Source organism: Bos mutus, chromosome 1 (assembly GCF_027580195.1).
Source record: "Bos mutus isolate GX-2022 chromosome 1, NWIPB_WYAK_1.1, whole genome shotgun sequence".
Taxonomy (NCBI): Eukaryota; Metazoa; Chordata; class Mammalia; order Artiodactyla; family Bovidae; genus Bos; species Bos mutus.
In genome coordinates this window covers 71,769,190-71,782,763 of record NC_091617.1, presented here as the reverse complement: position 1 = coordinate 71,782,763, position 13,574 = coordinate 71,769,190, and the positions used below count along the sequence as shown (strand labels likewise).

Sequence of the window (13,574 nt, the reverse complement as noted above, 5' to 3'; positions counted from 1 at the left end):
TGAGTTAAATTCACCCATTCCAGAGTCCATTTTAGTTCACTGATTCCTAGAATGTCAACGTTCACACTTGCCATCTCCTGTTTGACCACTTCCAATTTGCCTTGATTCATGGACCTGACATTCCAGGTTCCTATGCTTTATTGCTCTTTACAGCATCAGACCTTGCTTCTATCACCAGTCACATCCACAACTGGGTATTGTTTTTGCTTTGGCTCCATCCCTTCATTCTTTCTGGAGTTATTTCTCCACTGATCTCCAGTAGCATATTGGGCACCTACTGACCTGGGGAGTTCCTCTTTCAGTATTCTATCATTTTGCCTTTTCATACTGTTCATGGGGTTCTCAAGGCAAGAATACTGAAGTAGTTTGCCATTCCCTTCTTCAGTGGACCACATTCTGTCAGACCTCTCCACCATGACCCACCTGTCTTGGGTTGCCCCACGGGCATGGCTTAGTTTCATTGAGTTAGACAAGACTGTGGTCCGTGTGGTCAGATTGGCTAGTTTTCTGTGATTATGGTTTCAGTGTGTCTGCCCTCTGATGCCCTCTCGCAAAACCTACCATCTTACTTGGGTTTCTCTTACCTTGGACGTGGGGTATCTCTTCACGGCTGCTCCAGCAAAGCGCAGCTGTTGCTCCTTACCTTGGACAAGGGGTATCTCCTCATGGCTGCCCCTCCTGGCCTCAAACGTGGAGTAGCTCCTCTTGGCCCTCCTGTGCCCTCCAGGAGACTTAGGAATCATATAGTCCAACCCTTTATTTCACACAGTAGGGCCCATGGCTTAGAGGATCCCACAAACTGCAGCATCCTTTCAAGTTCTCTTAGCCTTTCACCTACACCTCCACCCCATCCTGCCAACTCTGCCACCCACCTGAGAGGAAGGGAGGCCTCGCGTAGGATGCAGCTGGGTGGGACGCCTCCTCTTCCCCTGGAGGCGGTGACGTCCGTCACTCCTAGGAGATGATTAAAATGCTGCTATTGTTAAATTTTGGCGAGTAGATTCTGATATTCTCCCACAGGGCTGGTCATGAGTCACTACAGCACATCCTCAGGAAGAAACTGGCTGGACTCCCAATATGGCCAGATCCTGCTGTGAACTTGGGACCCAGTGAACTCGGGTGTGAACTTCAGGCTCTCATGGCTGCTCCTATCACCAGCTGGGGGCTGGACATCAAGGCGAGACCCACTTTTGGTGTCGGCACCACAGAATGCTCAGTTCATAGAGCACAAGAGCCTGGGTGAAGTCCCTGCTACGACAATGGTGAGAGCTAAATGAGGAAGTGGGAGGGGGGCAGGGGAGGTGGGCAGCAGATGCCTGTGTGGAGGGGCTTTTCAGTAAAAGCATTTCCCTTTTTTCCTCTTAAAGTAGGTGGTCCTTGAGCTGTACCTTAAAGATGACCAGGTCCCTTCCTCATTCCAAATAGGCAGTAAAAAGACAGGGGACAAACTTAGGGGGAAGGGATAGTGTCAGTTTCTGAAATTTCAGAGTCAAAACCTTACTTTTTTTTTTTTTTTTTTGCCATTTCAGGTCTTAGCTGCAGCATGCAGGATTGTTCACTGTGCTACATGGGCTTCTCTAGTTGTGGTATACAGGCTCAGTTGCCCCAAGGCATGTGGGATCTTGTTTCCCCAGCCAGGGATCAAACCCACATCCCTTGAACTGGAAGGGGAATTCTTAACCACTGGACCACCAGGGAAGTCCCATAGCCTTATGTTTTTGATGATTCACCTACCAAATATGGGTATCTCTGCAGGAGAAACATTCACCTAAAGTGAAGGGAAGAGGCATGAACAACAGCAATCCAGGTTGAATTAAGAAGGTAAACATCTTCATGGCATGGGAAGAGAATCCAGAAGTGAGTAAATGAAGGAATGACCGTAACATGGCCTGGCTGCAGTATTCATTGGCTGTGCCATCATCCGGAAAGGAAAGGAATGTGGCATTGCTCACCCTCTCCCCCTCGCTTCCTACACCTCTTTCCTGATGCATGTCCAAGCCTCCCATCCTTTGTCATGGCTCAAACGCACATCCTCTAGTAGTAATTCACCAGCTCAAAAAATTCACTTTTTCCTCTGTCCTTCCAAAGACCACACCTGCACTCTCACAAGGCCCTTATTTTCTTTCCAGGTCAGCTGATGGTCATTGGTGTGTGTGTCTTGCCTCTGTGTGCCCTCAAGGGCCCAGGACCTAAAGCAACCCCTTATATAGGGTGTTAGGGATTCTTGACCCTCCAAGCACAGCAAGCACACATTTGGTCACCATATTTGGCCCCACCCTATATCACCCCCTCTCATGATAATTCTCTGCTAATTGAAACTGATAGTCACTCAGTTGTGTCCCACTCTTTGCATCCCCATGGACTGTAGCCCACAGGGCTCCTCTGTCCATGGGGATTCTCTAGGCAAGAATACTAGAGTGGGTTGCTATTCCCTTCTCCAGAGGATCTTCCCGACTCAGAAATCAAACCTAGGTCTCCTGTACTGGAAGCGATTTTTTTTTTACCATCTGAGTCACTAGGGAAGCCCTTCTCTGCTAAACCTGCTTATTATAAAAAATAACAAAATTTTTCTTTTAGGGGATAATCCACAGCATTAAAACTCCAATAACTTTCAGAGTCATCTACAGAAAAAGTCCTCTTCAAACTAGAACTTCAAAAGAACTGATAAAAGCAATTAAAAATGATGGAGTTATATATTCCACTTACTTCTGAAGGTTCATTTCACTGCACTTCATTTTCTACTTTTTCTTTACTGGGACCCAAGTACATGGGGAAAAACCCAAATTTTTGTTTGATAGGAGACGCTGAAAACAATGAAATAAGCTCTTTTCAAAAGAGTGAACTTTAGGCACCTGGATGCTAAGTAATACGTTTTTTCCTATCTGTACAGATATTAAACTCATTCTTCCTGAACCTATTTTCATGATTGAAACAGAAACTATAAATCAAAATTTCTATAGAATTTTTAAAAAACATTTTTCTGCCAAAGAATGTGGCTTGTATACTGGCAGTATTTGGAGTTGGTATGTTTTCAGCTACAAGAAGCAGAAGACTCCAACTCAAATTGGCTTAAGGAATAAGGATAGTTATCATTTCTTCTAACTGGAAGTTCAGAGGAAGGGGAAGCCCAAGCTTGGATCAACCAGCAGCTCAATAAAGCAAATTGTTTTCTTCTTCTATTCTGCAGTTCTCAATTTCGGTTGGATCAAAGACTGCATTGCTTGGAGGCTGAGGCAGCCCCAGGTATAGCATCCAGAAACAGATACTGAGAGAACTGACAGAAGCTATCTCTTCCTTGTATTTTTCTTTTCAGAAGCAAGAAAAGTTCTTCCAGCAGACTCCTGGCAGACTTCCAGACAATGCTTTGCTGTACTTGCGTATATGTGTGCGTGCTAGATCGCTTCAGTTGTGCCTGACTATTTGTGACCCTATGGACTGTAGCCTGCCAGGCTCCTCTGTCCATGGGATTCTCCAGGCAAGAATACTGCAGTGGGTAGCCACCTCCTTCTCCAGAGCTTCACAACCCAGGAACTGAACCCACATCTCTTTCCTCTCCTGCATTGGCAGGCAGGGTCTCTACCACTAGAGCCACCTGGGAAGCCCTACTTCCTAAAGTATGCCTATTCCTAAAGCAATGTCTGGCTTAAACCAGTCCTGCTGGGGATCACCACCCTGGTCACCACAAAGAGACAACAGTCATTTTCCAAGCTCCTTTACTGAAACGAGTGCCATGTCTCCACGCAGAAACCAAACTTTTACTAGCCCGTTGAAATAAAAATCTTTAAAAGAATAGAAACCAGAAATTTCAAAAAGGTGGGTCTGCATTTGCTCCTGACTGATGATAAACTGTTTGTCTCTCCCAGGGAGTCACCTTGCTTTCCAGAAAAATAATGGTTCCTGAAAACTGTGAAACATGAATTTGCTAACCTAATATTATTTTAAATGCTACAGAGCAGCTTGCTATTGAGAACTATTCGGTGAAATTTTTTTTAATGAAAAATGACCAGAAGTACAGGATAAATGATGGGTGGAATGTACAGATTGCTCCCCTCTATCTCCAAACATCACTTGAAAAATCACAAGTTAAACAAAGGCATAACCTCATAAGGACAAAGAGTGTGGTAAAGGAATCATCAACAACAATATTTCAGAGTCTGGAAACCTGATAAGTGGTATTGGGCATAGCAGACCCTAGGAAGTTGAATTAGAAAGCAGCCTATGGGAGGCCAAGAGATACTCTGATTTTATATCAAAGAACTCTCAAAAGGCTCAAGAATTGGTGACTCCTGGTACCACTGGAAGTGAGGGTAACAGAGAGCTAAAATGTGAGGATTGGTTAAAACCTGTATAAGGGATGTTTAGATCCATTATGGTTAGATTCCTTTGCTTCACATACTAGGGACTTCCCTGTACAGAAAACTGGGACTGATTCTCAATAAATGATAAAAGAGAGAGTCTGCATTGAAGGTCCATACTAAGGACAGAGGTGTCATATAGAAAACAGCTATTAAATGGACGCTTACATGCAATCTGTTGAGATCATTAACTCTCTTCTCCTATCCAGTATCGTGAAAGCTGGAAATTCGATTATATCGTCCAGGCAGGAGAAGAGTATTATTCACTGGGGCAACTGACTAGCTCAAGAGAAAAGATAAGATGATATTGCCATTAGGGGTCCCTAGCCAGATAACTTTGCACTGAAAATCACAGTGGACAGGGCCCTTGTCCCATGAAGCTTCCAATCTGCTGCTAAGGCCCCACTTTTAAGGCCCCACTTATAAACAGCAGTGATCACCAGACATGGGCGGAAAGTCTCTAATATAAAAGACACCTGAACAAACAGAAAGAAAAAAGAAACTTGGATGGCAGAAACAATGCAAAGAGAATAAAACTTTAAAGAATCTATCATAATAGCCTTGCAGGGATAAGACATTGCATTCTGTGAAACAGGATATTGTGAGAATCCATTGCAAATTAAAAATATGAAAACAGAAATGAAAAACTCAATAGAAAGATTAGAAAATTAAGGTGAAAAAATATCCCAAAAAGTAGAGTAAAAAAACAAAGCATGACAAATAAGGAAGAAATTCTTAAGAAAAAACTTAAGGAAAAATTGTGGAGATTCAATATCTAAATAATAGGAGTTCCAGAAAGAAAATAGAAGAGAAGAAACCATCGAATAAACAGTTTAAGAAATTTTCCTATAAATGAAATAAATTTCTAAATGAAAAATGCCCAGTAAAATGGGTATATAATCTCTCTCTGGATGTGTACATTGTCTCTCCATTCGGACTGGTTTGTTGTTGTGGTTCAGTCGCTCAGTCATGTCTGACTCTTTGCAACCCCATGGACTGCACCATGCCAGGCTTCCCTGTCCTTCACCATCTCTTGGAGCTTGCTCAAACTCATGTCCATTGAGTCAGTGATGTCATTCAACTATCTTGTCCTCTGTAGTCCCCTTCTCCTCCTGCCTTCTGTCTTTCCCAGGACCAGGGTCATTTCTAATGAGCCAGCTCTTCACACCAAGTGGCCAAAGTATTGGAACTTTAGCTTCAGCATAAGTCCTTCCAATGAATATTCAGGACTGATTTCCTTTAGGATTGACTGGTTTGATCTCCTTGCTGTCCAATAGACCCTCAAGAGTCTTCTCCAGCACCACAGTTTAAAAGCATCAATTCTTTGGCACTCTGACTTCTTTACAGTCCAATTCTCACATGCACACATGACTACTGGAAAAACCATAGCTTTGACTATGCCGACCTTTGTCAGGAGAGTAATGTCTCTGCTTTCTAATGTTGTCTAGGTTTGTCATAGCTTTTCTTCCAAGGAGCAAGCATCTTTTAATTTCAGGGCTACAGTCACCATCTGCAGTGATTTTGGAGCCCAAGAAAATAAAGTCTGTTACTGTTTCCATTGTTTCCCCATCTATTTGCCATGAAGTGATGGGACTGGATGCCATAATCTTAGTTTTTTGAATGTTGAGTTTTAATCCTTTAATTCATTATATAAGACTCAGCTAAGGATCCTCTCCTTCAGGAATCCTTCCCTGACTATACTTCCACCCTGGGAGGATGAAGGGCCACCCTTCTGGCCTTCCACTCCTTCTTCTGGTGATGGATCCCACCTGTTTGGCCTTGAGAATAGGGAAGTAATACACATTGGATCCCAGTGGTGCAGTGTTAAAGAATCCTCCTGCCAATGCAGGAGACACAGTTTTGATTCTTGGGTTAGGAAGATCCCCTGGAGTTGGAAATGACAACACACTCCAGTATTCTTGCCTGGAAAATTCAATGGACAGAAGAGCCTGGCTGGCTACAGTCCTTGGGATCATAAAGAGTTGGACAGGACTGAACTTTTAAGCATGCATGCACATAAGTGGACCAATCAAAACATCCCACATTCCCCCAAACAAGCCAGTCAGAATCCTCCCCTGGAGTTTTTCTAATTGGAACTGATAGAGGATAGTCCCTTAGTTCCCTAAAAGTGAGTTTCTAGGGACCAGGTTCCCAAATAGTGGGGATAATGTCATTTGAAAGAAGTAAATCAACATCCAGAGAGAAGCAGAAATGAGAGATGTGGATAGAGACAGAGAATAGCATTTACCATTAGCTGCAGCAGGGCAAAAAAAGGCTATTTGTGGCGTAAATGTTTTTAAAGATAATAAAGTAGACATGACTAAGAGACATTTTCAGCAAATGTATACTGCATTTGAAACGTTTCCTGTGAGTAATGAAAAAAACAGAATCAATGAAATTAGTCCCTTGAAATTAAAATTAAATATTCATCTGAAAGTTTAAACTATATTTAATAGTATCTGAGCCAGTAATTTGGGTTAACTATAAAATGGTTTGGATTTTTTGCAAACATACACACAAATATTTTAGATGAATAATGGTAAAAATTTTTTTTCACTGTTTAGATTATGGAAATTATGAAGAAAAAAGATACCAATTGTGAGAGATCTTCAGTAAAGCTGCCACACCATCGTTCATAGGATTCAAGACTTGTTAATAACATCAAAAATCAATTGATTCAATATTTTGAAATTGCAAGTCCTTTCCTTTAGCTTTGGATGAGTCATACAATATAAAATATTCTACCCAATTAATATTTATATATAATTTATAGAAAAAGATGTCCAAATTTATGAAGAAATGTCCATTTATAGCCAAAAAAACTGAACTCTTGGCATTGACATTTTTGGATCATTGATATCTGTCAAGTAAGAATTTCCATTAGAAATGAGAAAATAGTTTCTAACATGCTGGATAGTGCTTCAACTACATTAAAATTAAAAATCCAGATTTTATTAGAATTCTAAAGTAAGAGGCTGATGTTTTCCTCTGTGAAAGTATTTTTTTCTCAGCTTTTGAAGAAGAATTATGTCAAGTGTCAAGGATATAATTGTTTTAATCTTTCAGTATACATCTATAAATTATTGCCAGTTTATAGAAATGCTGAAAACAAAGACAATAAGTTTAGTAATATTAGGTTTTTTTTTTTTAACCAATGCTTGTGGGTTCAATGGAAATTTCTTTTTACAAAGATTTGTTCTAATTCAAGATTTTCTTGAAATGAGAATGTGTGTGTGTGTTAGTCGTTCATTCACGTCTGACTGTTTGCGACCCCAGAGGAGCCTGCCAGGTTTCTCTGACCATGGGATTTTCCAGGCAAGAATACTGGAGTGGATTGCCATTTCCTGCTCCAAGAAATGAGAATAATGTTTGCTAAATACTAAATAATCACAGACAGAATACTACCCTATCATACTGGACATGAATGAGCAAAATTTGAAGTTCCTAGGAAAGAAAAGCATTTTTTTTTTTTTGGTGACCTAGCTAAATAAGTATGAAAGTTTATGATGAAACTGAAGCTATTTATAATGAAAAATCAACCATAATGTTTTGTACATTTTCTAACATGAATTGATATGCAGAAAATTTTAATTGTAATAGCATCCTTTAAATTTGCTGCTAAGCTCAATTCCAGAAAAATAAATGACCCAATCAAAGAATGGGCCAAAGAACTAAACAGACATTTCTCCAAAAAAGACATACAGATAGCTAACAAACACCTGAAATGATGTTCAACATCACTCATTATCAGAGAAATGCAAATCAAAACCACTATGAGGTACCATCTCACACCGATCAGAATGTCTGCTATCCAAAAGTCTACAAACAATAAATGCTGGAGAGGGTGTGGAGAAAAGGGAACCCTCTTACACTGTTGGTGGGAATGCAAACTAGTACAGCCACTATGGAGAACAGTGTGGGCATACTGCTGGGCATACACACAGAGGAAACTAGAATTGAAAGAGACATGTGTACCGCAACATTCATCGCAGCACTGTTTACAATAGCCAGGACATGTAAGCAACCTAGATGTCCATCAGCAGATGAATGGATAAGAAAGCAGTGGTACATACACACAATGGAGTATTACTCAGCCATTAAAAAGAATACATTTGTGGTACATATACACAATGGAATATTACTCAGCTATTAAAAAGAATGTATTTGAATCAGTTCTAATGAGATGGATGAAACTGGAGCCTATTATACAGAGCAAAGTAAGTCAGAAAGAAAAACACCAATACAGTATATTAATGCATATATATGGAATTTAGAAAGATGGTAACGGTAACCCTGTACATGAGACAGCAAAAGAGACACAAATATAAAGAACAGACTTTTGGACTCTGTAGGAGAAGGCGAGGGTGGGATGATTTGAGAGAATAGCACTGAAACATGTATATTATCATATGTGAAACAGATCCCAGTCCACGTTTGATGCATGAGACAGGGTGCTCAGGGCTGTTGCACTGGGATGACCCTGAGGGATGGGATGGGGAGGGAGGTGGGAGGGTCAGGATGGGGAACACACGTACACCCATGGCTGATTCATGTGAATGTATGGCAAAAACCACCACAATATTATAAAGCAAAAGCAATGGCACCCCACTCCAGTACTCTTGCCTGGAAAATCCATGGACGGAGGAGCCTGGAAGGCTGCAGTCCATGGGGTCTCTAGGAGTTGGACACAACTGAGCGACTTCACTTTCACTTTTCACTTTCATGCACTGGAGAAGGAAATGGCAACCCACTCCAGTGTTCTTGCCTGGAGAATCCCAGGGACGGGGGAGCCTGGTGGGCTGCCGTCTATGGGGTCGCACAGAGTCGGACACGACTGAATCGACTTAGCATAGCATAGCATAGCATAGCCTCCAATTAAAATAAATTTAAAAAATTTGCTGCTAAAATACAAGAAAATTTGAAGAATGCTTTGTTGATATCAGCAAGTAGAGAAATGCTTTTCAATTTATGCCTTGTCTTTGAACTCTATGCTAATGATACTTAGTTGACTCAAGAGTTAGTTAATTTACTGCATTTGAACAGAAATAGTATTGAAACTAATATGCTTTCATGTCTCAAAGTTAAATTGACTCTTCTGAAAAAGATGAAGCAGTTTTGGTGACATGAATATAAATAGCAAAGAAAAATTACTTTTTAGTATTCTATTCAGTTACCGGAAAACTTTTAAGTTGTTTGAAACAACTTGAGCATGTGAATTTACTTTTTCAACTATAAATTTATGTAAATTACAGATAAGATATTTTCAGTGAAAATTTAGTGCCCACATTAACACGTACTGTAAAAAACACACTCATGACTTGTTTTTTAAAAAACGATGTAAAATATCTCCTTAATAATTTTATATTGTCTACATGCTGAAATTATAATATTTTGGATATATTGTGTTAAATATATTATTAAAATTAATCTCATCTGTTTTTTTTTCTTTAATGTGGTAACCAGAAAATTTAAATTTACATCTGTGTTTCATGTTCTATTTCTCTTGGAAAAAAAATCATACATTCCTTCATCAGGATTTGTGTCTTAAAAAATACAGTATATATTCCTACATGTTGTATGCCAGAGATTGTTAAAGGCTTTACAAACACCTAACCTCAAAACAACTCTATGAGCTAAGTTAACTAATTAGGAAAAAAGAGGCTCAGAGATAAGTAATTTGCTCAAGGTCACAGAGCTAGTAAGTAGTATGTGAAAGTTAGTTGCTCAGTCATGTCCGACTCTTTGAGACCCTATGGACTGTAGCCCATCAGTCTCCTCTGTCCGTGGAATTCTCTAGGCAAGAATATTGGAGTAGGTAGCCATTCCCTTCTCCAGGGGGTCTTCCCAACCAAGGGATTGAGTCCTGGTCTTCTGCATTGCAGTCAGATTCTTTAGCAATGAACCACAGGAAATAAGTAGTATAAACAGACTTTATAATCAAGGTCTGTTACATCCTCAAACTGGAGCCCTTAATCACAACTGTGGCACTTACCATATGTTCAATATCAGTGTTTCCATGCAGGAATCCCTTCCCTGCATCTCTTTGGAAATTTGGAATTTACATTTCCAATCCTGAAAACCAAGAAAAATCCGTCAAGAAATTGAAGAAAAGGATTATAATTCTTCTGTGAGAATTAAAGATTAATAGAGACATTACTTGTCAAAGGTATCCACTGACATCAAATCAAAGGCAAGAGCAGGAAACACTGGCCTGTGGAGTTGAAGGCTAAGGTTGGCATTTCTGGGAACTGAGACAGGAGCCTGTAGAAGAGATATCATAGTCTCACTGGTCAGCATTGCTTGTTATAAATGTGTGTTTCTGGACACATCTGCTGCTAATGATGAATCACTGCTCCAAACACAATAAATATTAATGTTTCTATGTATAGTAAGCATTAATATGAACTAGTTTTGGAAGCAAAATAATTCCTTAATTTGGCAATTTCCACACAGATTCTGTGAGGTGCTATTATATTTGCTAGGAAACCTAGCACTATTCAGATACTACCCGATGATATTCACTGGTGTTCCTCAGTGTTTGAATATTTGCTATAAGCAATACTTTAAAATTTTACCAAGGTATATGTTATATATATATATATATATATATATATATATATATATATACACACACACATATATATAATCAAGTACAAGTTTTTTACAAAGGCTACCGAACTTAGTATTTATTTATTAAACAGAATTTTTAGATATCCATCATAATGAGTATGGAGAATATTGCAAAGTATTTTTATAATAACTTATGATTTTGGTAATTACTGTGGGGCCCCAGAAATTCCGATTTTTCATTCCCAATTCCCAAAGATTGTCTTTCAGGAATCTGGAAATAGCAATAGAACCCAAGGCATCTTAGGCCTTTAAGACTGTTAAAAGAAAGAAAAAGAAAGTGATGGTTAGGATCCAGAACGCTAGGATCTTTCTCTCATGGAAGAGGGAAGCAGGAGAGAAATGGATACAAAGACAAATAAATATTTAGCTGTGGAATAAGTCAGACAGAGAAAGACAAATACCTCCTGGTATAACTTACATGTGGAATCCGAAGTCAAATCCATAGGAACAGAGAGTGGAAAAGTGGTTGCCAGGGGCTGTGGGGTGGAGGAAACAGGAAAAGATGGGTCAAAGGCTACAAACGTCCAGCTTGGAGATGAGTAAGCTCTAATGCACAACATGGGGATTATTGTTGTTAACTCTGTATCAGGTAATTGAAATTTGCTACAAGAGTAGAATTTGTCTTCACACACACACACTAAAGATAAATATGTGAGGTGACAAATGTGTTAATTAACTAAATGAGGGGAATCCTGTCACAATTTGTACATTTATCAAATCATCATCAAGTACATTTTTAATATTCTACAATTTTTGGTCAATTATACCTCACTAAGGCTGATAAATGCTTATTCAATAGTAAAACTTTCCTTTCACCTCTGAAAAAAAATCTATAACTCTTGTTAGGAAGTTTTGATGCTTCCATGGAATGGTCTTTGTTTTCCACTGAAGTAAAGGTAGGAGTCATGTGTTGGGAGAGAGGCAGAAGAGGCAGCAGAGGATTAGCTTTGTAAAGGTTTAAATTGCCCTTGAGGGGGATGAGCATTGTCTTGGGGATACCCAGTGAGGGGTTCGTGGATGCCTTTCTCAGCTGAAGCCCCCAGCACTCACTAGAGAAGGGAGACAAGGCAGGCTCCCAGTGTTCTGAACCTCAGATATTTTCTCTGTAGACATAGAGTCGCCCACAAGCAAGCATGTGCGTGCACACACACACACACACACTCTTATACACACACCCAGAACTGCTGAACTGCTATGCAATGTCCCCCTGATGGTGGTGCGAGCTATCACAGAGTAGGAGGCCAGCATTACCAAGAACACCAGGAAAGAAGTCACCACAAACAGTATGTGAGAGGGAGTGGGAGGGCAAGACAGTCTAGGAAAGAGGGCACTTTAGATAACTGGATCTAGAGGCAGAATCGACTGCCTTTGCAACCCCTCTCCTCACCCTACCTTTTACCACTTCCCGACAAAACCATGCTTGTCAGCTTTCAGAGGAACCCAAACCCAGCCCCTTCTTCTCAATGAACTAAGAATCAGATGACCTGGTTTCGAACCTCCGCTGGGCCACTAGCCCAGTAAGTGGTGCTTGGCTTCTCTGGGGTCCAGTGTTCCAGGCGTCTGGTGTGCTGGTGAGTGAGGCTTGGGGGCAGGACATCATTTTCCTTGTCTCTAGTGCTATGTTGCAGAGAAGGCAATGGCACCCCACTCCAGTACTCTTGCCTGGAAAATCCCATGGGCAAAGGAGCCTGGTGGGCTGCAGTCCATGGGGTGGCAAACAGTTGGACACGACTGAGCAACTTCACTTTCACCTTTCACTTTCATGCATTGGAGAAGGCAATGGCAACCCACTCCAGTGTTCTTGCCTGGAGAATCCCAGGGACGGGGGAGCCTGGTGGGCTGCCATCTATGGGGTCGCACAGAGTCGGACCCGACTGAAGCAACTTAGCAGCAGCAGCAGCAACAGTGCTATGTTGGCTTTTTATTGCAAGCAACAGAGACCCACACAGGTTATCTCAATTGATGAAGGCTGTTGCAGGAGTGCAGTAGTAACGAGGAAGGCAAGAGTCACAGAGGAACCCAGATATGGCCGTAGCTGGATCTGTGGAGCCTGGCACAGAGCGCCGCACCGGGGAGCACGTGCAGAGTCCAGGAAGCCCATTGTGTGTTAACTGTCTACCTGTAGCAGCTCTGGGGCTCCACTCTTACCTGTGCTGGCTTCTGTCTCTCTGCTTCTCCTTGGATGCCTGCTTGCTTCTGCCCCTCAGGGACCATTCAGAGAAAACCCATTTGGCTCAGCTAATCACTCATCTACCTTGTTTGGATTAACCTTTTGGGCTAAGCTGCCTTATAGAACAGCTCCTCAACCCACGATCTGCTGCCCTCAGGTCAGGTGCCCACACCAACCCTCTCAGCCACGATGGAATGTGGCCCCTGGAGATAAGTCTTCTTCCCCACAGCATCTATGAGACCTCAGGTACCCTGCTACCCAGGGTTCCCAGGGTTCCCCAGGGTGCCACTTAAGGAGGTTAACTTCCCCCAACCCCAGCCTCCACCTCCTAGTAACATTTAATTGTGTACCTGCTGGTGCCAGACTTGGAATGGGCTGGTTCACATCACCCCATGTAGTTCTCTCCACAACTCCCCAAG

General features: G+C 41.3%; 1 long non-coding RNA gene across 1 annotated transcript; it reads left to right on the top strand.

The window, feature by feature from the left end:
* Positions 1–1,129: 1,129 nt before the first annotated feature.
* Positions 1,130–3,794, top strand: LOC138988931 (uncharacterized). Its single transcript, XR_011465209.1, has 3 exons — positions 1,130–1,262; positions 1,756–1,857; positions 3,314–3,794. It is a non-coding gene; the product is annotated as an uncharacterized lncRNA (long non-coding RNA).
* Positions 3,795–13,574: the final 9,780 nt, after the last annotated feature.